The 21,720-nt window shown below is 42.5% G+C and overlaps 1 protein-coding gene across 6 annotated transcripts in view; it reads right to left on the bottom strand.

Moving 5' to 3' along the window:
- The window catches only part of znf536 (zinc finger protein 536), a 234,253-nt gene that overhangs the window by 166,916 nt on the left and 45,617 nt on the right, over nucleotides 1-21,720 (bottom strand). For 4 of the 6 annotated variants that reach the window (XM_076733827.1, XM_076733745.1, XM_076733664.1 and 1 more), the window contains exon 3: nucleotides 21,379-21,487. The exons of the other annotated variants lie outside the window; for them this stretch is intronic. The gene's annotated coding sequence lies outside the window, so the exon portion shown is untranslated. The remainder of the gene's footprint in view (nucleotides 1-21,378; nucleotides 21,488-21,720) is intronic. 6 annotated transcript variants of the gene reach the window in all.

Raw genomic sequence — 21,720 nt, 5'->3', positions numbered from 1 at the left:
GGATCTGTTGGGGTCGCCCACATTTTGAATGGGGTGTAATTATCCTCTGGTCTATTTCAGACTGAGTGTCCTCGGGTCCCTTTTGGATAAGATCTCTATTGTCCAAAATGTATTTCTGCACGTCGATTTCGGGCTGATACTCTAAGATCTTCACCCCCAGCTGCTCAGTGTTTTTAATAGGCAGCTACCAGTGAGACTATGTGTAACTGTGGGGACTATGGACAGAGTGTAACTGGTAAAGAGCAAGAAGCTCAGTCAAATTTCAGTGGAGAAATAAAACATTTGGCATTGCATTTAATGTCCTTAATGTGCAATGTGACTTTTGTCCACATGTTTTACTCGTGAAAATAAGCACGTGAAATGCAAAGCACAGACAATTCTATGATCTGTTACCATGAAACATCATCTACCCATCTATCTGAAATCAGATTGTGAACATATTTGCGAGTGCTGGCCTTGTAGCCACCAGGCGCTGTTGTGCTTCCACACCACTCTGGCTTTCTGTCATTAGCGATGCATCGCCCCGACCGCAGGCACAGATTGTGTTTAAAAAAAAAAAAAAAGAGTCCTTGCCAGCCACCATCTACCATTGCAGGCCAATTATAAATGGCAAATCACTATACAGCTTTGCTTACTCACTCTCCCCCTCTCACTCACTCTTTTTAACAGCAGTGTCTGGCTAGACTCCACTGCTTCTCTTGAATAACATGTGTAGATGGCCCTTTGTGTTACAAGCTGCTGGACGCTTGTTAGTTCACACTTTTTCACCGAGAGAGCTCAGAGGGGGAGAAAGAGCGATAGACGTGTTCTAGACGTTGGAAAGTGTGATTCTAATTTTGTAATCTTTCTTAAACACTTTTAGGTTACATGAGCCGAAGTCAAATTGTGGTTCAGGTGATATTAAAATGTGAAATTACTATCCAAATACTCAAAGTACGAGACTGACTCTAAAGATCACTTACCAATCGCTGAACTCTAATAAATTAAAGAAATCCTTCAGGAAAAAAAAAGGGTGTGGGTGTGGGGGGGGGGGGGGGGGGGGGTGTCTTCAGAGGGATGTTAATATAACTTTAAAGAGGCTGAGTGAGAATTTTATGCACAAAAGGGAACCCAAAAAAGAATCCCAGGGTTCAATTCAAACAGCAGCAGTAATGGGTTCCCCTTAAAATTGCTACACAAACCTGCTCTTTCTCTCTGTTTTAAGAAGTCTTTCATTGATATGACAACTAAAGGAAAGAGGAAGGCGGAACAAGAATAAGGAAGAACTACAGCTGACAATGACTTATTGATATTTTTATGGTTTTGGATGCCAATTACTCGAAAAAAAGGACATGTGAATGTAGAGTTAAGCAAATCAGCACAGACAACAAATAAGTTGTGCACAAATTTCCAATCTCAGATGTACATTTGCTGTGATTGGAAATGTGCTCTTCCATATTGCAGTGACACTCAGATGGCAGACTGTTACCTGATTGCTAATGGCTCCCCTCTCTGCCTGGCCCTTCTCCGTGCCTCTCCCACCTCTCTCTCTCTGTTACCTCATTTCAATCAAACGCCATGGAAATGGCGACTTAATGTCATGTCTTTCATCTTATCAGGAACAGTGACTACTAATTGTTAGTTTGATATGGAATACTCCGATTTTATTTGTCATCTGATGTCTCATCTGTTAGTTAAAGCTATCAGCTTGGTTATAGCCTTCTCTACACAGTGTATATTGATCCATAAATGCCATTGTCAGGCAAGCTCTTTATTTAGCTGCATTAGATCCTCAGACAGAAACTCTTTCCACATTACTTTGATAAATTTCAAATTAACATTATTTTACCATATCACACTGCAAAAACAAAATAAAAATACATAAATATCTAAACCACATGTCAAACCCATCTCCAAAATCCACATACTGCAACGCGTGACTTAACCTGAAATTAATTTATTAATTAAAGATGCATGATAATAATCATCATCACCATGACAAACAATAGCAAAGAATACTGAACATTAAAGTGGAGATAATGAGGGAGGAAGTTGGGAGAAATCAGATCTTATGCTCAGCCTGGAGTTTCAGGTATGAAATATGTTTTAGGCATCAAAATGGACGATTGCAGGAGCAACACTGTACATGCATGCGTGCATACCACACACAGTCAGTCAGCTGATATTATCTTGCAGGTCTTGTTTTCCAGTAACTTGCACTGCCGAAAAAAATGTGTGCAAATACACCAGGATCCTTGTTTTTAGTCTGGTTTATTGTAGTAGCAAATGAGATGTGGAAAAGTTGGCAGCCACAACTGAAAGATCAGATCTTACTTTCCCCTCCTCCTTTAAAGGCATCTCCATATCCTATACTGCCTCTCGTCTTCTGCAAGAGAACCTCGATCTCTGCATACAAGACTTAATATACTTACAGTAAGAGTTTGACTGATTTTGGAAAAAAGAAACTTTCAAGCTTTGAAAGAACAAAACAGAAATCTAATTCATGTATGCGAGCCAAATGATGATGGAAAATGCCAAATCTCTTGACCAAATGTAAGAATGACAAATTGACAGAAAATGAAAATTAGGCCAAGTCTGACCATAGAAAAATTTCTCTCAGCAAATTTATTTGCTCATGCAGTTTAACCACCCGAAGTTGATGAACTGGAGACACTTAGACAATGGATGGACACCACGCTGAGACGGATGAGTTCATTTTTCACCCAAGTCAAATGACAGAAACTGTAATGTGGTGAATGAAATAACTGAAACAACGATTTTTTACCAAGTTTTCTCAACACTAAAATACAACACTTGCAGCAAGTGAGTGCTCTGTCCAAAGAAATCTGACTTCACTGACACTTTCTCCACACTTTTTCACCCTTTGATAATTCTGCTTGACACATGAATGTACTGTGCAGTAAGTAGTTTACTGACATCAGATTACATGTATTGTGGGTACCAAAGCTGTTCCCTGATAATTACCTCTCTGTCTGCAGCTGCCATTTAAGCTGCCAAGGTGTGAAGGTGCCATATGCACCTGTAAGGTGTCAAGGTCTCTCTATTTATTATAACCACACACTCAGAAAAAAGCCATTCCTCTGTCCTTGCCTGATGAAATACTCCCAACAGCACAACAGAGGGAGAAAGTGAGACAGAGCATCAGAGAGAATGAGATGAGATGGTTTTTTGTCTATCTGACAGGTAACATCCAAACTGTTTTCTTCTCTGTCTCAGAGACAGTTGTGTCTGCCTCACAGCATTACTGTCAAGCTAATCTATGATGGAACCACTCGAACTTCCCTTCCTCATGTTAGCCTTATGGCTGTACTCACAGACAGTATGTTTAACACTTGGAGCAGACCCATTTCTAAACCCGTTTGAGCTCGAGGGCTATAAATGATACGATAAAAGGATAAAATAAAGGATGTTTTCCACTGCGTCTTACTTTAAAAGGGAGCAGAGTGAGGTTTTAGAAAAGGTTAGCTTAGCATGTACAGAGAAAATCTCCCAAACACTCCAACATTAGCCCTATAATATAAAGGAAACATTGCATATTTAGTAAGCAAGGAGATGATTTCTGTACTCTAAACCAAGACCGTGTGTCTGGTTAAACTTTGCAGACACAACATTTTCAAGTTTCATTATCGCATGATTGTGCACACTCTATGAGTCTTCTCAGTATTTTGCTGTGGTTTTCTAGTTTAGCATGACGCACAACACTGACTGACTCCAAATGATTCAGCTCGACTTTACAAGTGAAAGCAGCATTCAAAACATGTCAAAACAGACGTAGGTGGTTGTTAGGCCTGCAACTGGAAATATGAGTTGGTGTACTAAATGCAGAGGTGACGACTTGGATCAATAGCGTTAGCGCTAGCGCTGAGTGTACAGTGTGTCGTCATTAGACCACACACAGGCCTCACATGTACCCACAGCAATCAGAGTGCTGCCTTCACTATCTGACAGGGAGCACCACTAGGGAAATGAGGCACTGTGTGTATGGGTGTGTGTGTTGTGCACATGTGTGTGAGGGAGAGAAAGACCTCAGAGCCCTTGGGACAGCGTGTCACATAAGCTCCATCACAAGGCCGCTTTATTGGGCCTGGCATGGGTCAGACCCCTACTGTCATCTTCAAATATACCCGCCACCTGCTCACACACAAACAGAGCTACACACATGAACATGGACACAGATACATGCTCCCACATGCGTATGTGTACACGTTCATCTCACACACACACACACACACTCATGCATACACAAACCAGCACACATGGCTTGCAAAGAATTCATCTGGTGTTTTCTGGTAATTGCAACAAAAACACCAAATTTGGACGTGTCACATTCATTTCCCAGGACCCCAGAGTGGAGGGCTAATTTCAAACAGCCTCCCCCTCTCACACGCAGACCTCTGTCCTTTTTTCTCCACCCGCCCCTCTCTTTTTTTTTATCCTCTCATCTCAGAGGGGGAAAAAGGCTGCCTTTTATACACCGGCAAGTTTTGCAGACGGTTATTTGCTTAAGAGAGGCAAAACTGACTGAAATTCCTAATTCGTCTACCCGGGAAGTGTTCATGCCACTCTGCCTTCAGATTCCACATGTCTAAGATATACGCCCAGGCCTCTGTGCCAGGGACTCAGCCGCCAATAATATAAATTAGCAATGCAATAAGATTTGCAAAGCCGCCACAATCAGCCCTGAATGCATAAGCAAATCAGCCACTTTCTCCCCTCTTTTCCAGCTAATGCCAGTCTAGATTCTTTTTTTTTTTGTGTGTGTGTGTGTGTAACACAATGTTGATTTAGTACATCTGATAATGCAGGCATGCGGTCAGTACTGTACTAAAATGTGCATGTGTCTGTATATAGTGAATTCTGACGTTTTTGTATTACTTTGCAATATGTTCGTAGTCCATTTTGTAGCATTTTATACATACGGCAATGCATTTATTTGCTACGTACATACAATTGGCACACTGAACTCTGCATTATCACAAAATTAGCCCGCATGCATGAGAGTGTGTATGTGAGTGTCCACAGTATGTGTGTGCATTTCTTTCCTCGCGAGCACCAGTATGGTTCTGTGTATGACTGTGTGAAACGGTGTGTGCACGTGTCTGTTCTGTGTGACAGTGTGTGCCTGCTTGTGTGTGTGTGTGTGTGTGTGTGTGTGTGTGTGTGTGTGTGTGTGTGTTCCCTGATGGAGATAAGTCTGAGTGGTTAGGAGGGAACAGATGTCAGCTGGTGTTGGCTGCCAGGAAGACTGAACAAAGCCAATCACGTTACCTTCCTGTCCAAAATGCATGGCAGACGGAGACCTGCATCTAACAACAATTTGTGGCATTGACTCTGAGAGCATGCCACCCTGCCTGCACCCCCCCATCCCCACCACCCCACACACACACACACATACACACACACACACACACACACACACACACATGCACCACCCCCATTCTGTTTAGAATAAACCTGGTAAACGACTGGTGGAGATATGAAAGATTGCAGGGGGAACTAACAAAATGGCGTCTGTAATGTGATCTGCCCTTGTTGCTACAGTAGCTTAATCATTCATAAGCCTGTACAATGGAAGGACTGGCAGACATTACTGAGTCTCTACTGGGATCCTTTGTTCCTTTTCAAAAATTATTCTTAACTGTTTTTCTGTGCAACCAATCATTAAATCAGATGTCTGACGGCTGTAAATTGCATGTTGATGTTGTTGTTTTCTATATCAGTATAAGCTCTCCAAAAAACAGCAGTTAAATGTTAACTGACTAACATCTCTTCTTTTCCCTTCCCCTTTAGTTCCCCTGCCTCCCTCTTTTCCGTCGTTCCCTCTTGTTCTTTCTCTGTCGAACTAAATCATGTTAGCAGTAAGTTCCTTCATGCGTTTGGATAAAAGTGTAAAAGCTAATTTGGGAGAGAAACGCACAGATCTTAATTATTTTGGAAGAGGGGAGTGAGTCATGTAGAAAAGCATATTCGCCATGTATCACAAACAATAGGGAGTAGTGAGAGAAGACAATAACATGCCCACGCATGCACGCGTACAGAAACAAACAATGTGGACAATTTAGATATTTTTGACATTTTTTGTTGAGGACATATGTCAGAAATGTCTGATACCATTACATTTTATGATGCAAATGTCCACACAAAGACTAGAATCTGCATATGCTGTTTCTCTTAACTCTGATAAGACCAATTTTATGAGGCCTGCAAAACCACAAATTCCTCTTTCTCTCAAGCTACAGTCTGATCTCAGTGACAGTATGACAAGAGTCCAGTTGTCTCAGCAGGGTGGGCAGACAGACACACAACTCTGTCAGGCAGCAAACTCAAGGACTGAACTGTCATAGCCAGCTCGGTTGGGCCGATGACTAAAAGGGATATCTCTAGGACTGAGGTGTCCCATCTGGGCTAAATGCACACACAGACCAAGAGCGGGTGAATCAACTCTAAAGTCATGTGGGTTCCATCTGATCCAATCCCGCATGCATTAGAATTAAAAATTGCCCCATCAATTATCTAATTCTCCCACAGACAGTTGAAAGTAGAAGAAAAACAGCAGAGACACACTTTGAGGCGACAAATTAAGCATCCAAATGTGTGTGTGTGTGTGTGTGTGTGTGTGTGTGTGTGTGTGTGTGTGGTAGTTGCCTTGGCATCTTAGCCTTGACTGACAGATCCTTAGAGATTGGAACAAATCTGTTGACCTTTGACCTCCCCACTGAGTTATAAAAACCACACTCCATTTCCCTTAAGACTTTAACAGCCTGCACAATTGGTGTGTGCGTGTGTGTGTGTGTGTGTATGTGCATGTGTGTTTGCGTCTGTCTACGAGGGCGTGCACTGTGTTTGTGTGTGTGTGTGTGTGTGTGTGTGTGTGTGTGTGTGTGTGTGTGTGGCGTAACCCTGAGGTTAAAGAGCAATCTGCAGCCAATTAAGCGCTTCACTAGGAGGGCCCTGCTTCCATGAATGAGAGGAATGCTCTACGAGCTTAAGAGAGAGGGACTTGACTCAGTGCTTTGGAAGCAGTGTGTGTGTGTGTCTGTGTGTGTGTGGTAGCTGTGTGTCATGTTTGAGACGTTTACAGTGCAGGTTTGTGTGCTGGTAACAATTAGGTGTCAGGGAGCTGATGTAAGAGTTTAAAAGTTCACCACATACAAAAAACTGGTTTTGAACTGGGTAGAGAGCTTGAAAGCAGCAGTCCTGACCTAAAAAATGAAATGTATACTATAACTCTGATATGCATCAATGTGTTTATTTATCCTCAATGATAATTAGAAAAGAAAGTTCTGCATTTTGTCAGCACTCTGTCGCAAAAGTTGGGACACGGTGTGAAACGTACATGAAAACAAAATGTGATCATTTGCAAACAAACTGAGTCCATGTAGTAACGTCCTTTATCCAATCAATCCAAAGTGGTTACCCTCGCTCCATCCTCGCTTGTGAACAACTGAGTTTTTCGAGGATCATGATACTATCACCTGTTACCAATGAACCTGTGGAATGATCCAAAAACACCTGTTTAGAACATTCCACAGGTAAACCTCCCCAATCTTTAGTTGCTCCTGTCCCAGTTTGTTTGAAAAGTGTAGCTGCATCAAATTCAGAATAAGCAGATATTTACAAAAATCAATGAAGCTGATGAGGTCAAACATTAAACATATTGTCTTGTACTGTTTTTGAGTATTTGTCAAAAGGATTAGCAAATGATCACATTCTGTTTTTTTGATGTTTTACACAGCGTCCTAACTTCTTTTTGGAATCAGGGTTGTAGTTTGATCTTATGGTCTTGAGGAATGTGTAATTACCATTTGTGGTTCTACTGTCCTCTTTTTGGTGGTTTGGAATAACATTGGACAGACCCGTGTATGATGAGGGTAGAGTTTATAATGCTTTAGGTTTGTGATGTCTTTTGTTTTTTGTCTGAAACTGTATAAAATGAGAATTAAACTATCAATCGCAACAAGATTAAGGAAACCAGATGCCTTTTGTCTTGATTATACTTGATCATTTTATTTAGATGCAATGGACTGAAAAATCTGCTGGTGTGTTTGTGCATGAAGCCTCATCAGAGTCAATTTAAATAGCTCAAAACCACAATTTTGCCAGAGAATGAAACATATGACAACCTTTAGCCTTAGACATCAGTCTCTTTGTAAGAGAGACACAGTTTGTCAAGATAGTTTGACAGTAAACCAGCCTGCACCACACCAGGACCCTGAAACTGAAGCAGCTGAATTGAATTTAGCCATCATTCATTTCATTACACCTGTGCTTTTCCCACTGTGACATGTCAAAATGTCAGCTATGAAAAAAGCCTTTTGTACACTGAATCATTCAATACTCTTCCTCATATTGTTCTTAACTGTGTATAAACTGTGTGTAAAGTATTTGAAAAAACTAGAATTCTCTGTGCATGGTTTTTCCCATTAGATGTTTAGATCTGCACATGTTAAAGCTTTCATGTGGTTGTAGTTGACTTGTCATTGGGTGTTTTTTGCGTGTCATCAGTTATAGAAAATATAAATATGAAATGAAATGAAGGCTACGTTTAATAGCAAGAAAAAAAAAAAAGGAGATGAAGCAAAGTGAGGGGAGGAACAGTGCAGGAAGGGAGGCAGGACGGGTCGATGTCCAAACTGTTCTCCTTCTCCCGCCCGCCACCCGCACCTCCTCCCAGCAGCCTCTGCCATCCATCAGTGGGAGAGCAGAGAGGATCGGGCCCAGAGTAATGAGCCGTAAGCCCCCTTACACGTGTTGACGCGTCGCTAAATAAGATCCATTTACCTAGGCTACCACCACCGCGCCCTGCCGACGACTGGAGGAGAATGCATCGCCCTCCCCAGTGCACCTCAAACACCTCTTGTCACACACAGTCATGCATACCGGCTGTGTCGGTGCATGAGCTTACTTCCGTTCCTCTCTGGTTAGTAGTATCTATCTGCAAATCTGCCTGTGTGTGTCTCAGTGAAAGAATATCTATGTGTTTGTGTGCACGCGCGCGCGTGTGTGCGTGTCTGCGCCTGTGGGCAGGGAGGATGGCATGGTGATCCAGTTACTCAAGACAGACAGAAGCAATCGTTCTCCAGTTACAGAGTTTTCTCCGAGACTTGAGGGCATCACTGTCAAGTGTCGAGGCCATCAGGGAAGTCTCGCTTTAGACGATTACACTCAATCTGGTTTGTGTGTTTGTGTGTGTTTGTGTGTGTGTGCCTGAGAATGGGGGGGAGTTATAATGTGACCTCCATGGCTGTAGATGGGCTACACTGAGGGTTGCTTACTTCCTTTAAGAATGATTATGTAGTTTTTTGGTGTTTTAGATTTCAAAATTAATAAAAAAATAATAATAATAATAATAAAGTTTCTGCTGCTGCTCTTCAGGTTCAGCTAAGATTGCAACCAATAGAAATAGACACTGAAGTCAAAAACAGTGAAGGCCTGTTAAAGTGAAGTCATTAAACTGAAATTTAACATCAGCAGCTATCCCCTTGAAACTTTCAAGCAAAAATGATGTGCAAGACAAAAAAAAAAAAAAAGAGAGAAAGAAAGAAAGAAAGAAAGAAAGAAAGAAAGAAAGAAAGAAATCCAAGTCACAAACTCTCCACCCTCCATCTACAGTATGTGTGTGTGCAGAGGGGACTGAGGGTGGAGAGGAAGAAAAAAAATCGTAATCTCACTTGCTTCAGAACAAGTTATTTCCTCTTGGTTTGTCTGCCCGTCCACTGTCCTACCACTTTCACAGCAGCCTAACTGACTAATGGTGCATTTAGAGGTGGCATTAGGCGAGTGTTTACACTAGTAAAAGGTGTGTGTCATGCTCAGCCCCTATGTGAAAATCGCCAACTGTATGGGAGCAAACAGCGCTCATACAAAGCATCCTCACAGAACAAAGGAGGAGAGTGGTGGGAGACACGGAACCAGAAAGAAGCAACGGAAGAAATGTCTGCAAATCACAGAAAAAGGTTAAAAAAAAAAAAAAAGAGAGAGAGTGAGACAAAGAGGGAAAAAGCCACAGGAAAAAAGAAAACATGCAGAAAAGGGGACAGATGAGTGAGCAAGGCTTTAGTAGCGCTGTTGGGGTGAAAGAGAATGCCACTAATAATGAGATGTCTATTTTACCCACCAGCTCTCTGTCTCTCTCGCTGCTACGCCTGTTTTCCTCTGGCCCCCATTATCAGTGCACTTGAACCCGGGGATAACAATGAGTTCACAGAGATTGAGAAGTGCCTAGGCCTTAATTGTATGTATTTAGTCACGCAAACAGAGGCAATGGCCTGAGAACGCCTAGTTAGCCAATGACATCATTTAGCCACACAGCCACTTTAACTCAATGGGGCTGCTGTGGCGTACAGCTCTGTCACTTTACCCTGTCCCTGCCTACCATCGCTCTGTCTCTCCGTCTCTTTCACTGTTGAAAAATTCCCTTAAAATAGCTTCCATCACTATCTTTTCTTTCCCACAAGGTCACTCTATCTAAGTCCTTCTTCACACCTTTTGGCCTACAAGAGACTGAAGTTTATTCAGCTTTTGCACAACTAAGGCTTGAAGAAAACTGAATTTATTGTACATACCTACCATCAAACCTTGTGTCTCTTTTTGTCTTCCTCAAACATAAAAAATGGAAATTTTATATTATAAGGACATAGTTTCGAGCTTACGGCTGCAGCTTAAAAAATGCATTTCCTTTATCAATGCGATTATCGATCTGGCAAAGATCTGTGATTAACTGCTGAACTGCTCAGTCAAACTGTTGTTAGAACATGTCAGAAAGTACGTGAAAAAGCCCACAGCAGCGTCCCAGAGACCAGACTGACATGTTCGAACCGCTTGTTTTGTCCAGCCAACAGTATTCAATCTATTTGACATGCAATAATACAAAACTGAAAAAAATCAATGCTCACATTTCAGAATCTGTTAAATTGATAAACAATCCTAAATATTTTTTGACTGTTGATTTCAAGCAAACAGTTAATCAACTTATAGTTTCTGCTGCATTTGAGTCGAAGCAGATTTTCTTTATGATTTTTAATAGTTTCTTTTATTTGCTCTGTGTGTTTGGATGATTGTGTGTCTGTGTGTGTGTGTGTGTGTGTGTGTGTATGTGTGTGTGTGTGTGTCTTTTATTTGTTTGCGTGCATACTTTTGTCAATCAATGGTGGTTGCTGGCAGTCACAAAGATGATGATGGCACCGAGATGTTAGTGTGCCTCACTTGCTCGGCACAAAGAAGGGTGTGTGTGTGTGTGTGTGTGTGTTTGTGTGTAGAAAGGAGGGGTGCTTCTCAAGCAGGGATGTCAGCACTTGAAAAATCAATCACCATCTGGGCTCATTTCATACAAAGGACAGAGGGAGGGGAGGATAACTCACAAACACACACACACACACACACACACACACACACACACACACACACACACACACTTCTTGCATCTTTCATTTCATGCAAAGACAACAGAGGGCAAAAATGTACAGCAGTGAGGTGCCCCTCTTGTCTCCTGCCTTTCTGTTTTAAGGAAACACTTAAAAACTCTCCTCACCTGGATCCTGCTGGTATAAAAGCAGGTGCAATTTCCTCCTCTGCCCCACACCTCCGCCTGGCCATTTTCAAATCGGAGGTTGCGGTGGTTGGAGTGAACGGCGAGTGTACAATTGAGGAGGTAAGCATTGAACATGGAGGGGTGTTTTCAGGGGAAAGTACTGGCCATGCTGGGGCCTATCTAAGCCATTAGGGCCTGTGCTATGTGAACACACTGCATCGATGCTGGTGTGCAAGGTCACCCAAAGCAAACAGGGATAAGAGGAAAGAAAAGCAAAGATTCATCTGCTTGAGTTAGCACCACAGGTCAATGGGTTTACCTCCTATTCACCACAGCACGGCCCTCATTTACAGATGCTGCTTTAACTCCCTTCAAAACCTGTTTTCACCTTCATATAAGGCACTTTTATATGAGAAAAGTGAATGTTTTATGCAAACAAGATTTTTTTTTTTAAGTATACACAAAGAGCGTCAGAGGTTGAAAGCGTGTGTGTGCATGTGTGTGTGTGTGTGTGTATGTGACATGATTTTTGCTGCGGTGCTGCCTCCTTTCAGTTGCACAGCTGTGTGAGAAATACCAGTGGCAGAGGCTGCTGAGGCAGCGAAAGCATTTAATACTCGACAAACAGTTATCTAAGCCCATGTCCAATAGCTAGACATCACTGTAATGTGACCTACATACTAAGTGAATAAGGATTTTTTTTTTTGTATGTCGGTTGGGGTGCGGTGGGGGTACAGGGCACTGGGTGGGGTTTTAGGTGGAGATGTGAGCAGAACTCTTTTTCTCCTGCCAGAGCAAAAAGAGAAAGTACAGTATAATGTAACAGAACACATTGTGCCCTCCTAGGCATTGAACTGTCCCTCCTTTGTCCATTTTTACCGTCAAGAAAGAGGATTTGCTCCCTTTTTTGAGGAATTAATGAAAGGACAAGCAGGGGGAGGTGCTGTGATTTTTTTCTTTTTTCTTTTTTCTTTTGGTTAACACTTTTGCTAAGATGCATTAACCTCTTAACAAGAAGTTAAAGCATCTGTCTCAGGGATGTTGCAACCAAAACTCTCTTTTCTCATTCTCAATAGTTTTAGGGTGGTCTAAATTAACGGTATATGAGGACAGCATGTTTAAATGCCATCTTTTCCGACACTAATGTCACTTCTGTTTTGATCATGATTATCTGCTTCACCATTTAACACTCAATGACTGCATGGTTTGAGTTTCTTATTATTTTTGGTGCCAAACCTTGAGAAGGGCAGTGTTTCGACGAGTTGCAGGACACAGAATTAAAAGCCCATTATGCATAATTTGAGGCAGAAATGGAGAAATTCACATCAGAACAATTTTGATAGGTTTGGTCCCAGTCTCAGCCTAAAAATTGATGAATGAATAAACGCACAAATGCACGCTAACACACACATGCACACTCACAAGTACACAGTCAATCTGCCTGGCCACATCAACAGAGCAGGTGTCCTTAGTAATGCACCATCGCGCACTTGGATCTCTGCATCTCAGAACAGAGGGAAAAGAGGGAGGAGGGAAAAGCAGGGAAAGAAATAAAGGACAGTTAGAGGAAAGAGAGGTAGCGAGTGGCTGTGCTGGTATTTTTTTATGTGTATATTTGCTTGCTGCTGGTATTTGGAGTCAATGCGAAGATCCGTCACCGAACTAGACGTAACCCAAACTAGTGTGTATGCAATCTGACGCAGCAGTAAAACTTGTTTGAATGCACCTCATTTCTTTGCTCAAGAATGCAGACTCCTACACTCATTATTTTGAGGATGATCAAAAACATTGAGATGATGTGTTTTCGGTATCCATATGAGAAATATTTATCAGGAAGACAGGCCGCAAGCCTAACTGAGGGGAAACTAAGCAGAAAGAAATGTACTTAGTAAAGACCATGCCTTTGCCCCCTGCTGAGTCTCAGCTACATGGTACATAAATAACCATTATGAATCACGCTGTTTGGTCTCACCCTGCCGTTTCTCAAACAAGATACAGTTTCCATTTAGCCACAATGGTGATGAGCAAGCCTCCTGCGACGGTGCACCATTTTGAAAAAAGCAGCAAAATGAAACAAGTTATGTGTTTATCTAGTGCTTCAATTTGCTAAAATGTACAAAATCTAGCAATTTTATCCAGTTTGGATGATCACATTTTCAGCTGTTTGGTGTTTACTTTTCAACTTGTCTGCCTAATAGGCTCACATCCAGTCTAAACCTACACAAGGCCAGAGGGCGAACCGACAACAAAACAGCCACGCTGCTCAGATGAAAAGACAAACTGCTGCTCAAACAGGACCATTAGTTGACACAAAAGAAGAAGTCTGAGAGGTTGCCCATCCATTATCAGAAAGAATAAGACTCTGACATGACAAATCTTTCCTTGTGAAAGTTTACCCAAGTCAAATGTGATAAAATGGGGTTGGAAATATCCAATATGCCAATCAAGAATGCTAAATCATACCATTAGCAGTGTCATGGATGCACGACTGTGTAGAAGCTTGTTGCCTTTCCTCTTTGGCATCAGTTCAGAGGCAATGTCTCGGGTGGTTCACTCACATCAGCTTGTGTAGCCTAAGAGATTACCCTACACAAACTTCATCCCGTGGCAAATCTATCCTTAGACCACGCATTTTCAAACCTTGTAGCAGAAATCAAGCCTCCATTCAGGGAATCTCCTTTGTAGAACTTAAATACATCCCAATGTGTCCATAAACAAAGGCCTCCACCGTTCCTCCTCGCACTCTGTGACACTTTAAGTTTAGGATTCTTCAACAGGCCTGTGGGTGGGTTTTTCATTCTTTGCCATTCTTCCTTTATTTTGCTCCTTCTTTAGAGCATTAGGGCGACTAGCCATTGAACTACAACCGCTACTATAAAAATTCATCAGGATTAAAATGACCTCACACACAAAATTAAAGTTCCCCAATGTACACAATAAGGGCCTGTATCTTTTTTAAGACATTCTCAGCTTCCTTGGGAACAGGATTGTTTCTTGACAAAGTGGTCTCGACTCAACAATGAGCACCTTTCAGACACACACAGGGACTGCCTTTAGAGCTGCGCAGAGAGACGGATTTCACATATCAATCAAAAGAGGGAGGGGGGAGAAAAAGGGCCCTCGTCTGGTGAGAGTGGTCCTTCAGGAACCATGAACAGATTCGAATGGAGTATATGCTTTTCTCTCTTACCGCCACTATTCATAATAATAGAGGACACAGGAGTAGTGGAGAGGGAGGGGAGTCCTCTTAACACCTTTTTTTTTTTTTAGACTTGTCTTCCCTTATATGGGGACTGAAGCATGGTTCCTCAGTCTGGGCCTGAAATAATAAGACTGTAGTGGATGCCTAGATTGTACAACACTGAAAAAAAGTTGCTTTGTGAAGAGGCCAAGAGGGCCCACAGTATTCAGTCTGTGTGCAAGCTTTCATGTTCTTGAGTTTATACATGCAAAGGCTTGTATGTGTGTCTGTCTCTGTGTGTGTGTGTGTGTGTGTGTGTGTGTGTGTCTGTGTCTGTGTGTGTGTGTGTGTGTGTGTGTGTTGGAGGTGGAGGGGTGGGGTGGTGGGGGCATTCCATTACACCTGTGCGATGGCATAATGAGCCCATGAGTGTGTGCACTGGGCCACAGCCACCCACTGCGCCAGCCATGCACACCACTGCTGCTAATCGTGTTGAAAATGAATAAGGTGTCAGAGTAGGTAATTCACAGCTGTATTAAAGCACCTCAGCCCCGATATAAGGTACATAAAACAAATTAAATTATATATAATATTCTATTATAGAATATTTCTGACAGCTGTATTAATGGGCACACCTCAAAGGTCTTCTTATTAGGTCACTGGCTGCCGTTCACCTTCTACATTTTTTGAGCCTGGGGTATCCAGATCATCTCCGCCTCATCGCTCATAGGAATGCACAGAGGGTAGAGTGGAAGTGGTTAAAATCTACAGACTCGGTATATCGTTCAAGTTGTGTCACAATTAGGAGACACGCGAGCCATATTCACAGCAGAAAACAGTTCACATATCTGTTCAAATCAAAATGTAATCAGGAGGCTATTCTACACGTGGAACAATGAGAAAGTTACTTCAAAGAAACTTCACTGTGCCTTCTCTCTATAGCTGATTCAAACAATATGCATGTAGAAGTATTCAGAGCAGAAATAAAGAGAAATGGGTTACAGCTTTGAAATCAGTTTAGCCTTTAAGTTGAGAATTATGAGACACAACAGAAAAGAGATGAAATGCTATAAAAAGTACAACACTCAGGGGGCTATTCCACTGTTAACAACAACACTGAAGCGGTGTGTTTTTAAAATAATTGCTGATTCAAATATGTCTCAAAAGCCAGTTCATCAAAGCTAACAGTAAAGGTAGGTAGTATATTTAGCAAGGGAAAAAGATTTTAAAGCGAGGGGCTGTATTTTATTTTTCCACAAATGCTTCAGATTTGTCTTTGATGAATTGTACTAACATGAATCTACAGGAGAGGAACCTGATCACCTCACACTCGTTCATCGCCGTCAATTACATCATTTCTCCCTGCTTAGACCTCAGACTGACATTAAAGTAGATCTCAGTGTAACTGGAAAAAAAATGTATAAGTATTCACTGCATGTATGTGTGGCACATGTGTGCTATTTTTATATGGGGATGCTGTGAAAGTGTGGAATTGGGGACAAGGGAGCCTTGCACCGGGCCGTGACACAGACTTATGTTAAACCTAATTAGATCATGATAATAGCTTTAGGGCCCCAGTGATCAATGCTAGAGGTCTGTGGAGATGAACTTTCCTTAAGTTTCATGCTGCACGCTGGTTGTACTCAATTTTTTTGTCTCACACACGCGCGCACACACACTCACTCACACACAGACACACACACACATACACCAAAGTGGTTTAAAGGCACTGTGCTATATATGATAGCATTATCTTAAATACTTTTCTGCATGTTCTCTGTCTGTCTCATTGTTTGTCATTCTATTGTTACTAGTGAATGAGTGCAATATGGTTAGATCAATATATATGGTCACTGTTGGGCTAAATAAAATGTTAAATAGCCTGCATCTGTGCTTCATCCACCACCATATAATGGATATGATTCAGAATTCCCTAATGCTGGAATTTCATACAGCCTCTTTCACATTGCCTGAGCCCTCCAAGCCTCTCCCATAATGCAATGCACCCACAGCGTCTCCACATCACTAAAAGACACTTGCTGATTGTGAGCTGATTTCCGTCAACAACTTTATGGAGGAGTCTAGTTTACAGCTTACAGACTCCTCGGATCACTTTCGCTGAAGACAAAGAGGATTCCTCATGCTTCCATTACTATCTAATGCAATTTGTGAAATATAATATTTCAACATGTCTGCGTCTGCTGACATGCTAGCTAGCTAACTTGTGATTAGTCTTGATACTGGATGCTTTGGGAATCCCTGCACATATCGGTTGTAGTTGTGCCAGTTGTTGACTTCCTCCTTCTGACTATTTCTCCACACTCAGGAGACAAAACTTTAAAAATAAAGATGCTGGCTGACCAACCAAAAGTAGCTGACATTTGCTTGTGTTATGTTTGTGTTTTGCACACTGTAATTACCTTTGGACAAGCTCCTCTTTGGAACCAACATTCTTGGCTTTTCGAAAACTCCCCCACCCATTTAATTCCACAACTGTCAACTGTTCAGGCTGGTGCTGTATGCACTCATTGAAGCCCTTGAATATTTGTGTCTGGTCAAGACACACAAGACACATTGTCTTTGAATGCACACACAAGTAGTACTTCACCCTTGGGTCAGGTCTGGGGTTTTTTGAGAAAATTAAATTAGTCGTTTTGAACCTCTGCCATTGCACAATTTTGTACAAGTGATATACCAGCATTTCAACCTTCTATAATAAAATGTTTCAATGTCACATTTTTGTCAAATGTCCCATGGTCTAAAGGCTACATAAGGGACTGTTTTTATTCTGATGTGATTACACCTGCAGGAGAACTTAATAGACTAAATACTTGGACGTGTCCACTGTGAAAACTGACCCTTTGACTTCCAGGAATGAGTGGAGAATGCCAACTTTGCTGACCTCAGGGTTGTTGCCAGCAGTGTAAGTCTGTTTTGGCTGGTGAAGTCAGACATCCAGGGGGAGTTTCAAAAAGAGCCAGTTGGTTTGTTTTGGGTATCTAATCAGGGTGGCTCCTGGTCACCTCCTTGTGGAGGTATGTCAGATACACCCATATTAGAAGAGACCCCAGGGCTGACCAAAAACACACCTGAGGAATTAAATATCCTATCTGGCCTGGAAATGCTACAGGTTCCCGTGAGGAGATCTGAATGATGTGTCTCGGAAGAAGGATACAAGACGCCACTTTGATTAGCCTGCTGCCACCATGACTTGGCCAAGACCCAGACTTAGATAAGCTTTGGAAAATGGATGGATGGATGAAAATATTGGCAAGAAATCGACTACCAGCAGCTCTAGAAGGATGATCTATATTGGCCTTTGCTATCCCATTTTAGTTTAGCGGTAGTGCACATTTTTTGTAAAACCAGTGTGTGTGGATGCAATACTTCCTGCCGCTACTCAGGGCTCATCCCACATAGCATAAAGGATTTCATATTCACCAGAGATGAACTTGATTCATAATCTATTAGTGCTGGGTCAGTTTGTCTGTTTGACATGCTAACCTGCCTGCTGCCTTGCACTGAGATGACAAGTGGTATTCAGTGGTATTCTGCCATAGTTAACAACAATTTGATTTATACAGTTTTTTGAAAATGTGATCAGGGAGGAACTCATCATGTTGGAAGTGGACAACACAGACTGAATAATTTACTAAATGCCCCATCTCAGCCACAGATGTATCTGTCTATCGATAAAACAAGCTGTCTAGACAAAGGTGTACTGGATGATATACTTCCCCCCTGAAACCTTCTAATGAATAAAGGTTTAACATCATTTAAGATACAATCTCGCTGAAAGAAAAAGCATCCCTCTGCTGGGTGTTGAATGGTGAGGTGTTAAGCTTTCCATGGCGACATCTATCTCTCGCCACCACCTTGAGGGCATCTTTTAAGCAGAGGAATTTAGCCATTATGTGGCATTAACCTCATTAGAAAACACTCTTTAGCTGCTCCAAGATAAAATTGATTTACAGCTGCCATTTCCACCACTGCTCTCGATCAATGGTTAAACTATCCCTTTTATGGCCCTGTGCACACTCTCTGCTCTTTTCCCCAGTTTTCTTTAACTGCTCTTTAATTTCATTCCCCTCTTCACTCTTGTCCTTGTGCCAGGTATAGTAACAGAGTGGAAGAGGGCTTTTCCCTATTGCCCCATGGTCAAATATCAGGCAGACTACATTTTTTAACAGTGGATAAACATGATAGGATCACTGGCACATTCCTTGAACCAATTAAGCATAAGTTGCTGTCTTAGTCTTTTCTAGATGCAAGAATTTCACCGTGATCAGCTAAATTTGCCTGCGTGATCTTAATTGAGGTTATATCTTAACAAAAGATATAACCTCAATGTGTTTTTCTTTCCACTCTAACCAAGATTGTTATTCACAATTGAGGAATGTGATGGGCCTAAACTGCTGCAGATGTATGGCCATATTTATATAACAGACTTAAGGGGAGACTTTGGTTATTATGGCCTGGATCCTGTTGGAATATGGAGGTTAAATTGGTGTCAAATTGTGATTGTGATAGGTTACAAGCATCACGATATAAAAGATCAAATGGGAACTTTGCAACTAACAGAAAATCCTCAGTCCCTGTCTAAGTAAAATCTGTAGTGGACTATTGACAGATGCAGTTTAAGGCTCCAGAAAAGGCTACTGAGTGGACTCTGAGTTATGAGTTTTGTCACAAAGCTGTAAGAAGTTCAAAGGAATTGGCCAGTCGGACTAATTAATAGAGTGACGACTGGGGTCTGAGGAAGCCCCAAAGCACAGTTTTGAGCAAGCAAGGGCCACTTTGCCTATTTCCACAAGTTGATGGCTAAGGCTGTGTACAGACAAGCCAAGCAGAAAATCCACAATCCATGTCTATCTGGCCAAATGTCAGTATATGCCCGCCCACCTCTGACAGCTCAGGTTTATGTGGACGTTTAAGCAAAACACGCAGTGCTGTATTTCTTTGACAAATCAATACGACCACCATTTCAGCTCTCCTTCCTTCCCTCCCTCCCTCCCTCCCTCCTTCTTGTGCTCGCTTCTTTCTCATCTCCTTCTGTCTGGGAGAATTGATCCGCAAGGATGGAATGATATCAACCAGCGGAGAGAGTGATATGCCCCGCTCCCTCCTTCCTGCCCTCCTTTCACCGCACTTTTGACACATAAATAAAATATGTGGCCTTTTTGTTTCAATTCGCCATGGCGTTAGTTTTGAGAAAGGAATATGGTGCATGGGGCTCACACAGAGCTGTTGGTAGACAAGAGGGAACTGAGAGTCGGCTGGTTGCCATCACTCACTGTTCACAGGCGCCCTACAAAATCCCCTGAACTTTCCGACATACGCATTTGTTAGAGTGACGCAGTCAGATTCTAAAGAATGGCATTAGAAAATAATGTGAGTGCTAAATTATTCAGGCATTTTTTGCCATAATGCCTCACTTTACCACCACACACAGCTGCACACACACACACACACACACACACACACGTATATCCTCCCACTAACATCTGAATTATGGCAGATCCATTTAGTGTCAGTGTCCAAATTTGGCAAAGGAAAGGATGAGAGAAGGTGCCGTGAGAGGAGAAGAGTTCACTAACTCTGTCATGCTTCTGCATTAAGATGCCAAACCAGCATCGTAATCAGTCCCCACTTTAATATCAGCTGAAATAAATCACTTCCACTGCTACATGTATTAGACCCTGCTATTAACAGCTAAATACAACATGTTCATCCACACCTTGGTTAGATATTCCTGTTATGATGGCAAAGGCATTTCCACAGCTGGACAAGAAATATCTGCTGGGTGAACTAACCTCGCGTCCTCGGAGCATGCCAGGGCGTCAGGCCTGGGTCACACAGGCCCGCAGAGTTCTCTGCCTCAGTCTGTCAGACTGACAATGCGTAGACACTTCTTAGACTCTATCGTCTCCTCACACCTTCTAAGACTTCAGTTCAGTTCAGTTTTTGCACTCCCCATGTATCTGAAGCCCTCAAACGCAGGTCAAGTCACCCACACACATACCTGTACTACATAACCTAGGCAATGCTCGATACACAGCTTCAGGTCTGGACACTGGAGAGAAGGATGACAAAAGAGATAAGAGACAGCCAGCTTGGACGTAAAGGCAGACAGAGTAACCCTACGACAACGGATAACTGATGGGATTAAATAGGAATTATCTGTTCATATGCCCATGCAGGGCCTCTGTACATCCACATACAACGGACGTTCCAGCCAACTGCTGTCTGTCTGTGTGTGTGTGTGTGTGTGTGTGTGTGTGTGTGTCCATGCATGTGTGTGTATGTCATTATCATGATCATCCTCATCATCACAGTGATCGTCATCACCCCACACAGACTGCATTGTAGTGTGGATGAGTGCAACCTGCTGCACAGTCCCATCAGACCTTTCTCCTAACTGCCCAGTCTTTCTGCTGTCTTTTCTCTCCTTCTTCCTTCCCTTTTTCCTTATTTCCTTTCTCCCGCACGTGAGTTTCACCCATTCATTCACGACTTCTGTCACTAATAAATACCTGAGAACAAATAGGTGTCCACAGTTATTGCTCCCTCTACCTTCCTTACTCCCAACCTCTCATGTCTGTCTCCCCCTGCTCCCCCGACATTCCCTCCCTCCCTCACTTCCTCTTCCCTGAAAGCCCTGAGTCACCTCAGACGGTGGGTGGGGGTAGTTTCTTAGACAGCGTGATAGTGTGCTTAGACTCGTTAAGCCAGCCTCAGCTTCAGCTCCGCTTCTGGTCGGCACTGATCAGGGAGCCCTGGGAGAGAGAGACAGGCAGAGAGAGAGAGAGAGAGAGAGAGAGAGAGAGAGAAGATAAGGAAAGTGCTGAGTTCACAGCCACCACTGCTCCCCTCCCCTCCCCTCCCTCCCCTTCTCTCTTTGCTTCGAGCATCCCCTCCTCAGGAAGGGGTTTCCCCCCTGGAAAGAGGAGGGGAAGGTGAATCGACTGCTGCACTGCTGCACTGCTGACGGCGCTGCAATAACCTCCGA

The sequence above is a fragment of the Chaetodon auriga genome, chromosome 1 (assembly GCF_051107435.1).
Source record: "Chaetodon auriga isolate fChaAug3 chromosome 1, fChaAug3.hap1, whole genome shotgun sequence".
NCBI classification, from domain to species: domain Eukaryota; kingdom Metazoa; phylum Chordata; class Actinopteri; order Chaetodontiformes; family Chaetodontidae; genus Chaetodon; species Chaetodon auriga.
Note: the sequence above shows the minus strand (reverse complement) of the source record. Positions and strands in the feature narration are given on the sequence as shown.